We start from the raw sequence: 12,488 nt of genomic DNA, 5'->3' as shown, positions 1-12,488 counted from the left end.
AGTAAATGCATACTCTATGTTGATAAATTATTAGTCATCTTACATAGCATGCCTTTGGTAAACCCATAGAGAGCTACTTACCATTCCCCATCACAAATCAAAGGACGTTTGCTTAATAACTCTATACCCAGATGTGTTCAGTGAAGCACAGAGAAAGTGTCATTGTTTACCAGTCTGGGAGAATGTCCTTGATCCAGGAAGACATAAAGCCTACCCAGACCTGCTGCCAAATCTGTGTGTGCCGCTCTTTGGAAAAATCTTGTTTAATGAATGTAAGGCAGAGTTTCCCACATGAGTCACAGTGACATGTGCCAGTCCCACCTGCCACCACGCACTGAGCGTTACACAAACTGAGGCGTCAGGAACTGGTGAAATGGGCATCTGGATTTTCCCTTATGGAAGACTAGCAATAATTGACTGGGACACAAACTCTCAGTTGGATTAACTCTTAGTAATCTCACATTTCTAAGAGCATTCCTTGCAAAAGCTACAAACAGGCTGAAAATTCACCTCCTGGTGTTCCTGCTGACTTCCTTGCTTGGGCAACACTCTGTTTGGAGCTGGCTTGAAATTCTGTGCTGCTCATTCTCAAATAATTTTGTTCCTTATTAGGAACCTATCTTGCATTGATATTTCTTGTTTTAAAAACAACAACAAAAAGCAGAGAGAAGTTATGTGAGACTGGAAAAACTTTCAGCTGTTCAAGATAACAACAAGTGGAGGTTCTGTACAAGTCAAGAAAATGTCTTTTAGGTTTGTCTTTTAGCAACTGATGAGAGACCCTGCGCTTTCTCATAGCCTCAAAACTGAGATGTAAATCTGAAAAGTGCTGCCTCTAAAATGGTCAGGTTATTAACTTCTGCACTAAGAATATTTGCTAAATTGCAGCTTATTTCCAACAACAGGCATCTTTTATTAAGAAACTCAACTTAGATAATCAAGAACCACCCACTGTGAAATGAATGAAGTGTGTTCTCCAGAGATACAATGCTTTTCTTTGCCAATGCTATGCCTCAACAAAATGGTAATACATCCCTGACTTGGCAAATGTGTTTTTGGAAAAGAAATGTTATATTTTATTTATTTATTGCAGACAGATGAAATTGCTTGTTAAATTAAAGCAAAGTCTTAAGGAGTAATAAAGAGTGAACAAACAACAGACCTAATGGACCAACACTAAAAACAGAGTCCCTCTTCCAAACTGTCAGCACCACCTGCAAACTTTAATATTTCATTCAGAAGAAACTGAGTGAGCAAAAATATGAAAGAAGGCTACACTATTCTCTCTTTTCAAACAACACAACTCTTAATAAGTTGAAGTTAGAAGCTAGTTAAAGGACTGCTGACAGCATCTCTGTCTCACTGTTTATGAGAATAAGCTTTGTTTGCTGTCACTTCTTTGTAGTCAAGCATTTGAGATCTGGCAGACAGATCTGCAGGAAAAATTTGCTGTCTTCTACAGACTTAGTCATTGCAGGCCAGGTTAGGTGGCCCTGAGGTGAGCATGGCTGAGCACGGCTGGGTACAGCTAAGCCTCATCCCAGGTTTCATTCCAGGCTTGGAATCACCTTCACACAAAACGTGGTTAATGAGTGCATCAAGTCAGCCCTCGAAGTCAGGATGCCCTGTCCTGGGGATCCTGCACTCACCACAAGCAGGAGACTTCTACAAGGACACTTGACTAGAAATCTGCAATGCAAGGCAGCAAACACTGTGTGAGCTCAAAAAGTCACCTTTATGCACAGAGAGAGATCTGAGGAGGTGCCCAGGTCCCCCTGCAGGTGCCAGGGGGCTGAACATCCAGAGCAGCTAGTTTCATAAATGTAGTGACAAAAATTCAGGAAAAGTAATTTTCTTGGTTTTTTGGCCTGGGAAGAAATGGATGCACTGACCTGCACTCTGCCATCCGGGAAGCTTGACTCTTTGGGTGCCTTTTGCACAAGACAGCAATATCAAAAACCTGCACATTTGTCAGCTCTTAACACTTAAAGGACTCCCAGTAGAGCTTAATTTTACCCTATTCAGTAGAAATTTATAGCTGGTGAGCTGCTTTTGTAAGCATGTGATATTCTTACAAAGAACAGTCAAAAACCATTAAATTTACTTTGCATATCTAAGTGATGCACCAGGACATACGACCTCTATAACAATGTAATGAGCTGATCCAGAGAACACTGACATCAGCCAATATTTTCAGCTATGAAGCAAATCATACTCTCTCCAACTTTCATGGTTGTGTCTTTTCTCTACTTTCACGAAGGTTATGGATGGAGGTGTACTTTTTTTGTAATATTACTGAATGTGATGAAGTTCTATTTTTTAAGAATTGAACCACTGAATTTTGAAAGGCAGATTTCTCGTCTTTTTTGCCACTGATATAACATCATTATGTTGTTTGTAGGAATTATGGTTTTTATCTTCCTGTCAACAAAATATGCATGCAAATAGACTTAGATTATTTATAGAGCAACATCAAATTAAACTGCTTGTATAATGACTTAAAACTGGTTATCGCCATCCTGCATAATATCTGTTTAAACACACCACTTGCAACAAGCTTTCCTAATCAAAGGAGGAAACAAAAACACAATGTCACTAATTTTATGCATGCTGTAATGTACTGTTCAGCTCCCAGCATTGCGGCCTTGTGCAGTGCAGGAAAGTGATGCTCTTTTTACCAATATGAGCTCTTCAGCTTCTACACAGCTCTTTGGAAAGTACTGGATTGGCCAAATTTCAGATTTCAGGGCTCAGACATGTTTGAAAAGATGATGGATTCATCCAGGCACATTCTCTTGCTCCTGCCATGCAGTACAGGAGTCTCAGATGAAGGCTGGGAGTGGCAGGAACAGGGTCTATCCAGACCTATCTTATCTACAAGCTCTATCCAGACTGGGGATGGAAGGTGTGGGACAACTGGGGTTATTCAGTCACACCACAGAGCATTTGAAGCACCCACAAACCTCTGTGGGGCCTGGGAGAGTGGGTGGGCAAAGGCAACTGGCTAGGTTCTGTGATGGCCACCTCCTGGCCTGTCTGAGCCAGCCAAGGAGCAGCAGCATGTCTGTGTGGTTGGGACACACTGCAAGTTGGTTTTCTCTTCACACAGATAAACTGTTGTTGCCCCCAACACCTGCCTCCACCAGCCAGCATGGCCCCATGACATTGCACTTGGCCGAGCTTGGCTCATTTGCAACAATTCAGTTGCCCATTTCCTTCGGAAAGCAGCAAGCCTCACATTTTGGGCTGCCCTTCATGGCTTAACCTCATCTGCTCACATTAACTGAAAGCTGTTAAAATCATCAAGTACTTCAGAAATGGCTTTTGTCAGTAGTACAGCTGCATTCTGGCTGCCTTCCCTCTGGCCAGAGCTACAGTGCAGACTGCAAGGAGCCTCACACCAACATCACAAAAGCCATCTCTATCCATTTCCAAATTTTCTTCCTTGTTTCATGTGTCCATATACCTGTGATAGAAGCAAGATAGTGTCCTTACACCAGCAACAGAGCTACACTGAACATCTGAGAGTTACGCACACCAACAGCTCATAACTGCACTGCCTTTGCTGGAAGCCATGGGGAGCCCCAAAGTAGCTGCAAACACAGCAGTTATTTAAAAATGACAACAACAAACCAAACAAAAAACTGCACCCATTGCCTGAGCAGTTGCAAGCTCAAAAGCCTGATAAATGTCCAAGGGGGCGAGAGCAAGCAGCACATCTGGTGAGCAGGGCTTCTGGGCATGGGTGAGGATCCAGAGCAGCTCGCATGGGCAGAGCATGTGTAGTGCACCAGGGACACCAGCTTTGAGCAAGGGGAGGCTGTTCAGCTCTCACAGGGCAGTCCTCATCACACTGAAGTATGTGAGAGTCTGACAGGAAATAAATTGGACCTTCAGTCAACCATTTAGAAATGTTAGAAACTCCCAGGTGCAGGTCATTTAATTTGGTAAGAAAAAAAAATAGAGGTGGATTTTTTTCTTTCCTGCCTCCCTGACTATTTTTACCTCTTGGACTCACTCTGCTGGTGATGGGGGAGCTGATGACATAGAAAGTCATTTTGGTGTCTTCGGTCCACACAGAAGCAGGAATCGACCTCTCTTTCTATGAGCTCCCTTTTTTCCTGAACAGTTTAACAACACTGAGTTTGAAGTGCTGCCATTTACTCATAGGAGAAAGTGTAAAGGGGCAAATTCTTCCCTTTTATGTCTGTTTTTCATCATGACTACAGCTCTGGTTTGTGTCACTCCTGCACTCAAAAAATTGTGCCAGTCGAAGGGCAGTTATTCCCTTGCAAAGCTGATGCCGGCGGCCAGTATGGATTAGGCAGGGCAGCCAGGTGAGGAGCAACAGAGCCCTCCTGTCCTTTTAAGATCTTCTGCTGTCATCCCCCGGCATGTCCCTGCTGGAAAGAGAAGGAAGCCATCCCTCATTTTCAAAACTCACACTGAAAGGTAAGGGCAATAAAAAACTGAAGAAATTGTCTTTCCTCAAAGGGAAAAAAGGCCAAGGGAAGGAAAAATAGAGACCCTTATGGATCCTACATAAACTCAGTTCTGCACCAACGAAGACCTATTTAAAATGGGATCAAGTCCTACCCTCAGAGCCCACTCACCACCTTCCGTACAGAGCAAATTTGCTTTCTCAACATTTCCCAGCAGGATTATGGATTCACTGAACTTTAGAAGTGATTAATCAGCACAGTGCTGGCCAGCAGCAAAGGCAGGAGCAGTTCTGAGGGCATTTCCTAAGCTGCCAGCCTCCCTCTGAATGCCACCTGGATGCTCTGCTGCTTCTCGTAATCCTCACGGATGCCCCAAAGGTGATAGTATTACAAATAATACCTGCCTGTTCCTTGGGTGTGTAACAGATGAACTGTCTCTAATGGCTACAATATTTCACACACAGGTGTAAAATAAACCAAGGTCAAAATCCTTTATTTGAGACAAGGTGCATTGATTGACAGCCTGGATGTTAAACAGGCTGAAAAAAAATATTATGACACTAAACCTACAGCGGTGGGAAAATCTTTGGGCTCTGAGGATAGATTGTACACATCCTGGTGAAACTTGTAGGCAAACTGTTGGCCCAGGAGGGCTTCCTTATATCAATTATCATATTTCTCTGAAGGCCTAAACTACCTGATCTGTACCCATGCATTGCAACCACATGGGGTAGGTGTGATCTTGGAAAGATCTCTACAGCCAAGGAAGTCCCTTGAGGTCTGGGCCAGACAACCCTGCTCCCTGCACCTGGAGGTGGCCTAGGTGGCAATGCTGGCATGGAAACCAGTGACCAAATAAGCCCCATAGCAGGGCTTGGGAGCTTCACACCTCTCCTGCTGTTGCTCCAGCCTTTCAGCAATGTGAGACCTGTGCTTCCCTGAAACCATGGCAACCAGAGATTTACTTTAAAAGTAAAGAAATGCTGCATTTCTGGCAGAGGAGATAGCAGCTTCTGCAAGGTGTGAGCCTGCTGTCTTCCTGATCAAATCTGGGCCAGATTCAGTCTCTGTCCAACCGCATAGTGCAAACTCATTATTAACAAGGCTGGAAACATCTGTGCATTATGCGAGCACAAATCCCAGCTGGCTGACAGCAGCCACTGTAAGGTGAACCACTGGAAGAAGGAAGCACTTCCCAACCCACCCCCATGCCACATTTGCTCCCACTAAGGACAGATAACCCAGTAACAGCAGTTTCCCTCTTTCAGCCCTACTCTGAAGGGCAGGGGTAATCCCTGCCACCACGGTGGGACCTGGGTGCCGTGGTTGGTGGCTGGCACCCCGGGCAGGGGGCTGCAGTACCAGGGAGGGGATGTTGGTCCGGGCTGCATGGCTCCAGCCCAGCACTACACCAAAAACCCCAGCCAGACAGCCAGCCAGCATGCTCTGCTGGGATGAAGCTTCTGGATAGAAAAAAAAAAGGAGACCTGCGCTTCTTTGGACAGGCAGCCCTCTCAGCAAGGCCCTTTCCACACCCAGAAAACAGATTTTGTGGCCTGGTGAAGGTTGCCAGTAAACCAAAGAGCCTGAAGGGATTTCCTCAGTGGTGGAGGTAATCTGAGCAAGGAGAGGCACTGGTATCTGCTGGTGTATGGAGGTAGATACAGCCATTTGGCTGAACCCTGAGCTTCCTACTTGGAAAGGTGAAAGGGGCAAAAAAAAATAGAAAGACTTTAAAGCCTGACTGGATAGAAACTCAGGCCCCACTTTCTCCTCCCCACTTGACAGCTTTTATGAACCGTAATATTAATAAACAATGTATAGTGTGTTCTCACTTTCACAGGCTTTTCACTGACATGTTGACGTGCAGTTTCTCATCCTTTTTTAATATAAAACCTGAGCACAGTGTCAGGACTCTTCCTGCAGTTAGAGCTGACAGCTTGGAGTTTTCACTCATCACAGTTAAAGGCATTAATAAAAGCTATTTTGCTCATATGCATGAAGTTAAATCTGGGTTTAATGGATTTTTCTGCCACAAGAAGAAAAAAAATTAAAACAGTATATTCTGGAACTACTTAAGTCTCAAACAAGTAACTGAATGAATGGTAAGCCAAAGGGAGAAAGAAGTTTTTACTAAAATGCACTCAGGCCTCAGAGCAGAACTTGAGAAATGAGGAGATGCCAGGAGGGAGTTTTCTCTGCAGCAGGCTATTGTTGTACAGCCTGCAAATTGTACTTAAACACTGAATTGCTCCACTGTTAGAAGCACTTAAAACATAAAACCGAGCAGAAACAGGTTTCCTTGTTCTGGCTGTGGGAGGTAGCGGAGCTTTTAAATCAATTGTTATGCAAATCCACCTCTAGTTTCAACCCAGGTTAAAAGCTATTCTCCAGTCAATTAAAATCGAAGTCTCTAAAGTGGTTCTTGCACCAAGCTTAACTTTTCATAGATGTCAGGCTGCAGTTTTGCATTTTAAAGAGTAGCTAGAAGTCCCATTCTTCTCTTACAAGGCAAGGAGGGGTAGGGGGAAAGGGAACACTAGAAGGATGTGGGTGCAGGTGTACCAGAGGAACAGCCTTGCCATAAACCAGTCACCACAGCCACCCTAGCAAGTTCCTCCAGAAAATCCCACCCCAGCCCAAGGGCTGATGGCCTGCATGGATGCCACATGGTTAAGAACAGGGCATTTGGCATGTTAATATTAGTGGGCTGAGATGGGGCAGAGCTACAGATCAGACACAGCCTTGGGACATGATTCCTGGTTTTGTGTTTGGGCACTAGCTCAGAGCAGTGTCTAAAACCAGAGCCCAGGCACAGCTGGCACCTAGGGCGAAGCAGCAGTGCTTCAGCCACAAAAACTTCACTTAACTCTCTGTCTAGAGGTTCACAAGGCTTTTTTCATGCTCTCAGCCTCAGGAGAGGTTCTGGAGGTGCTGCCAGCCCTGTGTCAGGTTACACTGCACTTGGCTCAGCCCTTGCATAGCCTGCAGAGCAATGCTGCTTCTCCTCCCCACAAGCACCAGCTGTGTCACCTCCATCGGGAGCACGGGGAAAGGGTCGCCAGCTTTTACAGCAGCAAATTTGGAGGGTGCATGGTAGCACTAAACATGCACGAATGTGCCCAGCACTGCTGTGTCCTGCCCTTCAGCAGCAGGCAGAGCCATGGGCACTGAGGTCACCATGGCACTGAGCTGCCGAGCCCTATGGTCCCTCAATGCTTCATTCCCTGTCTGGGACACCAAGATGCGTACCACACAGTCCTCCTTTTTCAAAGGCACTTGGCCTACACTTCCAAAATTAAGCATCAAATGGCTCATAGTTCAAAACTGCAGAAGTTTGCACTTCTTAGCAGGGCAGTTTACATGAACTTGTGTTTCTGACTCCCTCATCTCAGATCACAAGCTGTTACCTGCTCCTTCACCTCTTCAGAGCAAAACCTGTGTTTTTGGAAGACGGGTGCTGCAAAACTACTCCTGGGTTTGTGGAGACAGATAAACAGCACACAGTTGAATCAAACACACCTTTTTATAGCAGGCAGATGGGTTTCCCCTTCAGCAACATGTTTTATCTGCTGGTATGTGAGTTGGTAGGTAAAATGCATAATAAGTATGTTGTTAGTCAGGATACACAATGTGTGTGATGAACAGTGCAAACAGTGCCGAACCCTTCCCTACAGGAACCAGGTTTTCCAGGGAAGCTCAGGCTGCAAACAGAGCTCATCTCATGCTCAGCAAAACCTGAACAAATAACAGTGTCAGCCAGCCAAAAACTGCAAGCTGGTGCACCTGAGTCGCCCCAGCCACACAGCATCCAGGGGGATCAGTACTGGGGACTCAGGGACACTAATCGTGGGCTGAAAGCTGGTATACGACACAGCACAGACTCCGGTGAGGGCAGCAAGACAGCAAGTGGGATAATGGAGGATAATAGCTGTACAGTTAGAAATCATAACGGTTCAGCCTACACAGAGGGTTAGTTTCCAAGAGAGCCGTTATCTCAGCTCTGATGCCTGGATGTCAGAGCTCCTATGCCTGTTTTATTGGTTAAGTACATGGTTTTACTGCTGTTTATAGAAGTATGCCTGCATACAGAGTGTCAAGGGAGCACATTAGCCAGGAAGCGCTGAGCTTGCACTGACTGCTGTGTGAGAGCATCCAGACTCCAGCCAAGCCTCCGTGAGAGGGCCGATAAGTTCGTGGCCTTAATTTCCAGGTCATGATTCCTGGCTGATGTGTAAAAGCAACTCAAATCACTTTTCCTTGTTGATGACAATGTTGTTAACAGGGAGAAGGGAATTGGAGGATAGAGGGGGACAGAGCTCCTCCCTTCTCACATGTCATCCCTGGGCTGTTTCCCCATCTCCCCTTCCAGCTTGGTGACTATTTCTACACTCTGCCACTTTCTATATTAAATATCACCACTCACTGGTGATACCCTTTCTGGTACACTCCTAGGGGAGCCTGACAGGGTCTGGCCACTGCAGCAGGGTCTTACATAGAGCTCAGCAGCATCTCCAGGCTTCTGGGTGATGGGACAACTCTTTCCAAAACCCCGAACCCCAGCCCTTAAGCTCACTCGTCTTAAGTCCTCAACTCTAAAAGCAAAACAAACCCATAAAAGAATGATACCTATGCCAGCCCGCACTTGGGTTTGCCCCCTCTCAGGGCAGCCCTGCTCCCGGGGATGCAGATTTCCCCATGTCTAAAAGGGATGACATGGCACTGACTGCCTTTGTGGTGTTCTTTGGGAGCTGCTGAGGACGGCAGGGGTTAGGTACCCCAGTAGCAGTAGGGAAGTAGAGTCTTGGTTGCCTCTTCTCAGTGCAAAACTTTCAGCTTCTTTCCACAGGACTGAAAGGAAAATTTGCATCTTTCCTCCTTCAGATGAGACAGCCACACTATTTCACTCTGTCTCAAGGGAAACCTACTTTTGAGATAAAGGTAGGCTGCAGAGATTTTGCTTTCCTTTATGTAAATATATGTGTAAAGGAAAAAACCTGAGGGATACTGCAAATCATTTTCCAGGCTGGTGCATAACTTTCTGCACAGAAGGTGGATCTGGAGATGGGTGACTCAGGCTCACGAGCAGGCACAATTTTGCCAGGATTTTTTAAAATTATTATTATTATTTCTCTCTGGCTAATTGAAGTAAAAAAATATTTGGGCTCAAGCTGCTCTGCTGAACACTCTGTCCTAGTTCTTCCCAAAGAAGACCATCCCTCAGGTAGTCATTGTACATTAAGAAATTCTTAAAAAGAAGGCCAGTATCCCACCTGATGAACACTTCAGATTTCATATGTTGTGGGAAGTCTGGAGGGTGATGAACCACAGCGACTGCCTGTGCTGGTGGCTTGAGTAGAGGAAGGATGTGACAGCAGGGAGGATGCACCACTTCGCTTCCCCGGCAGTTGGCTACCCTGTTCCCAGCCCCATCACCCCATGGGCAGGGACTGCAGCTCTCACCAGTGCTGACTGAGCTGATGCTGCCCTGGGACCCCAGAGCAGCTGGGCTCTCACAGCCTGGCTTTTGGGAGGATGGCACTATCTGCTGCAGAGCACCCAGGTGCCAGGTCAGAGTTTGGCTCCAAGCAAAGGATGCTGCAAGGGAATCAGCCACCTTTGGGGAGCTGTATGAGCGGCTGTCTCTGCTCCTCACCCTGTGCAGTTTCCTCCATGGCTCCCAGAGCCCATCTTGGTAGGACACCTGTGTCCTCCCAGCAGCAGGAAACATTTGCACATCCAGTTGTCACCCATGGAAGTCCACAGACACCTGGACTTCACCTGACATGAGCACAAGATCCCTCCCTGGTGCATTCAGGAAAGGCAACAAAAGGCAACTAGATTAAAAAGTCCTCAAATGCTAAACATCAGCAGCTACAGAGAGGCTGTAGGAACTAGCACATCAGATGCCACAGCTGCACAGTCAGCTCCTTGTCCATTTCTGCATTCACTGTGCAGTGCTTGGCAGCCCCACAGCATCCCACTGCCTGTGTGTGGGTTCATGCCACAACAGTGGGTGCCCAGCAGTCCCCAGCTCACAGCATACCCTGTGCCACCTGCACAATGGCTCTTAGGAAAAGAAAAAAGGAAATGAGTGGGAGAGAACAACATGCAATAGTCATATTTTTGCTTTGCATTAAGGTTTGTTTGTCAAGTAAAATTGCCATCTCATGGGGCTTAGAGCACTGCAATGCTGGGATATTTAACTACCTACCTTTCAAGGTTTACTCCAGCCCCTTAGTACAGTCTGAAACCATTCTGGAGATTGTTCCATCCCCCCTGGAATGGCATTACTTTAATGACATATTTACAGCCCTAATGCATGTCCTTGGTAAAGATTATAGCCCTGCTGTTAGAAATTTGTTGCAGGACAATGCTTAGACAATGATAAAATAGCTACTGGGGAGCTAGGAGTTCAGTGTAACAGTGGTGCAATTCACAGTGCACCACATGAGTTGTTTCCACAGAATGTATGAATGCAAACACAGAAACAGGAACGATTAGGAATTATTATAATTAGCATATGACTAATTCATTGGGCTATTTTGGTTTCCATTTCATTTAGAAAAACTCTTAGGACCATACATCATCTGGGAGAAGTGTATTACAGACCAGCATGCAAATCCCCGAGTTTTCTGGTCTAGTCTCACTGGCAGTTTCTGATAACTCTGTTCATGCTGTAGAGCATACGTAAGCCATGAATGAGCCCAACTCTTTCCTATGAAATCCTGTTCCAGACTGACCTCCTCCTTGTGGCAAGCCCTCACACACGCAGCAGTCTCTGCCCAAATAGCTCAAGGTTTGGGTCCCTTCACTGAGGAACACAGTACTGTAGAGGAAGAGTCAGATCCCAGCTTTAGATTTCCATGTAGAAAGCTGTCTCATGCACTGACAAGGTGCAGAGCTAGTTAGACTAACGTAGTGTTGAGGTTTGTGTCCAGATCTTTCACAGAGCAAAGAAATAAAATGGCCAGGTCCTTTCAGAGCCCTTCAGGAACTACCTACTCATCATATGATTGTCACAGAGGTTTTGCAATAAATCATACAGCACTAACGATCATCAAACGACTTAACCATGGAAAATTTCTTTAATGCTACCTCATGCATTAATGAATGATCCATTAATTAATTCAAATTATTGAACATTGGCCTTGCTTTCCTGCTCAGCTAGAAATGACTTCATGCCAAACCCAAACAGGAGAGTGGTGTTTAAGCCATCTCTGCAATCATGATGGGCATGAGAACCCCAGATACCTGTGGGCCAGCAGCAGCCAGTGCTTACTTGCTGCAATGATGCTGAGCAAAGGAGAAAGCATGAGGCTGTTCCAGGCTGGAAAGATCTTTGTGGTAAGAGGGAGCAGGTCCCTTTACAGATCCAAACCATCATTACATCTCACCCAGAGGAGACCTTCAACCTTGAAGCTCCTTTGAGATGACCCTTGACAGTCCTGGGAACAAAAGCAGATTTTCAACCACTGGCTGGCCCTGCTGCTCCTGCAGGTGCTGATGCCTTCGGCACAGAGGAGAGCAAGTCTCCGATGCATAACCACTGTGCTTTTTAATTTTCCAGGGTAGTCAGTAAAGTCTGGAAAGCTTTTACATCTTTTTTTCAGCAAAAGTACTAGATTATTGATTCTATGCTAAAACAAACAAAAAATCTATTTGGATTGTTATGAAAAAGCTACTAATGTAATATATTGCTTGATACATGAATAAGTTCACTGTAGTGTCAATCACTTAACTGGCCAGTAAGCCAGTGATACCCACCAAGCAATGGTTAGAGAACTACAGGTGTTTTGAACATAGCAGGAATCAAACTGCAAACAATAGCTGAGGGGCAACTAGTTACAGGAAAGAGTTGAGATGTGATGTTTGATATTCCATATCGAAGACAGCATCCAATGCTTGGAAGCTGAAGCTGGGTGCATTCAGCCTTAAAATAAGCAGCAATTTCCCAGCTTGGTGGGAGACTAAACACTGAAAGAGCAGGGAAACCTTTAAAATGAGATCCTTCCGAATGGCAAGATTTCATCTGCATCCAGAAAA

The sequence above is a fragment of the Strix aluco genome, chromosome 10, assembly GCF_031877795.1.
Source record: "Strix aluco isolate bStrAlu1 chromosome 10, bStrAlu1.hap1, whole genome shotgun sequence".
In the NCBI taxonomy this organism is placed as follows: domain Eukaryota; kingdom Metazoa; phylum Chordata; class Aves; order Strigiformes; family Strigidae; genus Strix; species Strix aluco.
The sequence above is the reverse complement of the archived record's forward strand: the minus strand, read 5'-3'. Positions refer to the sequence as shown.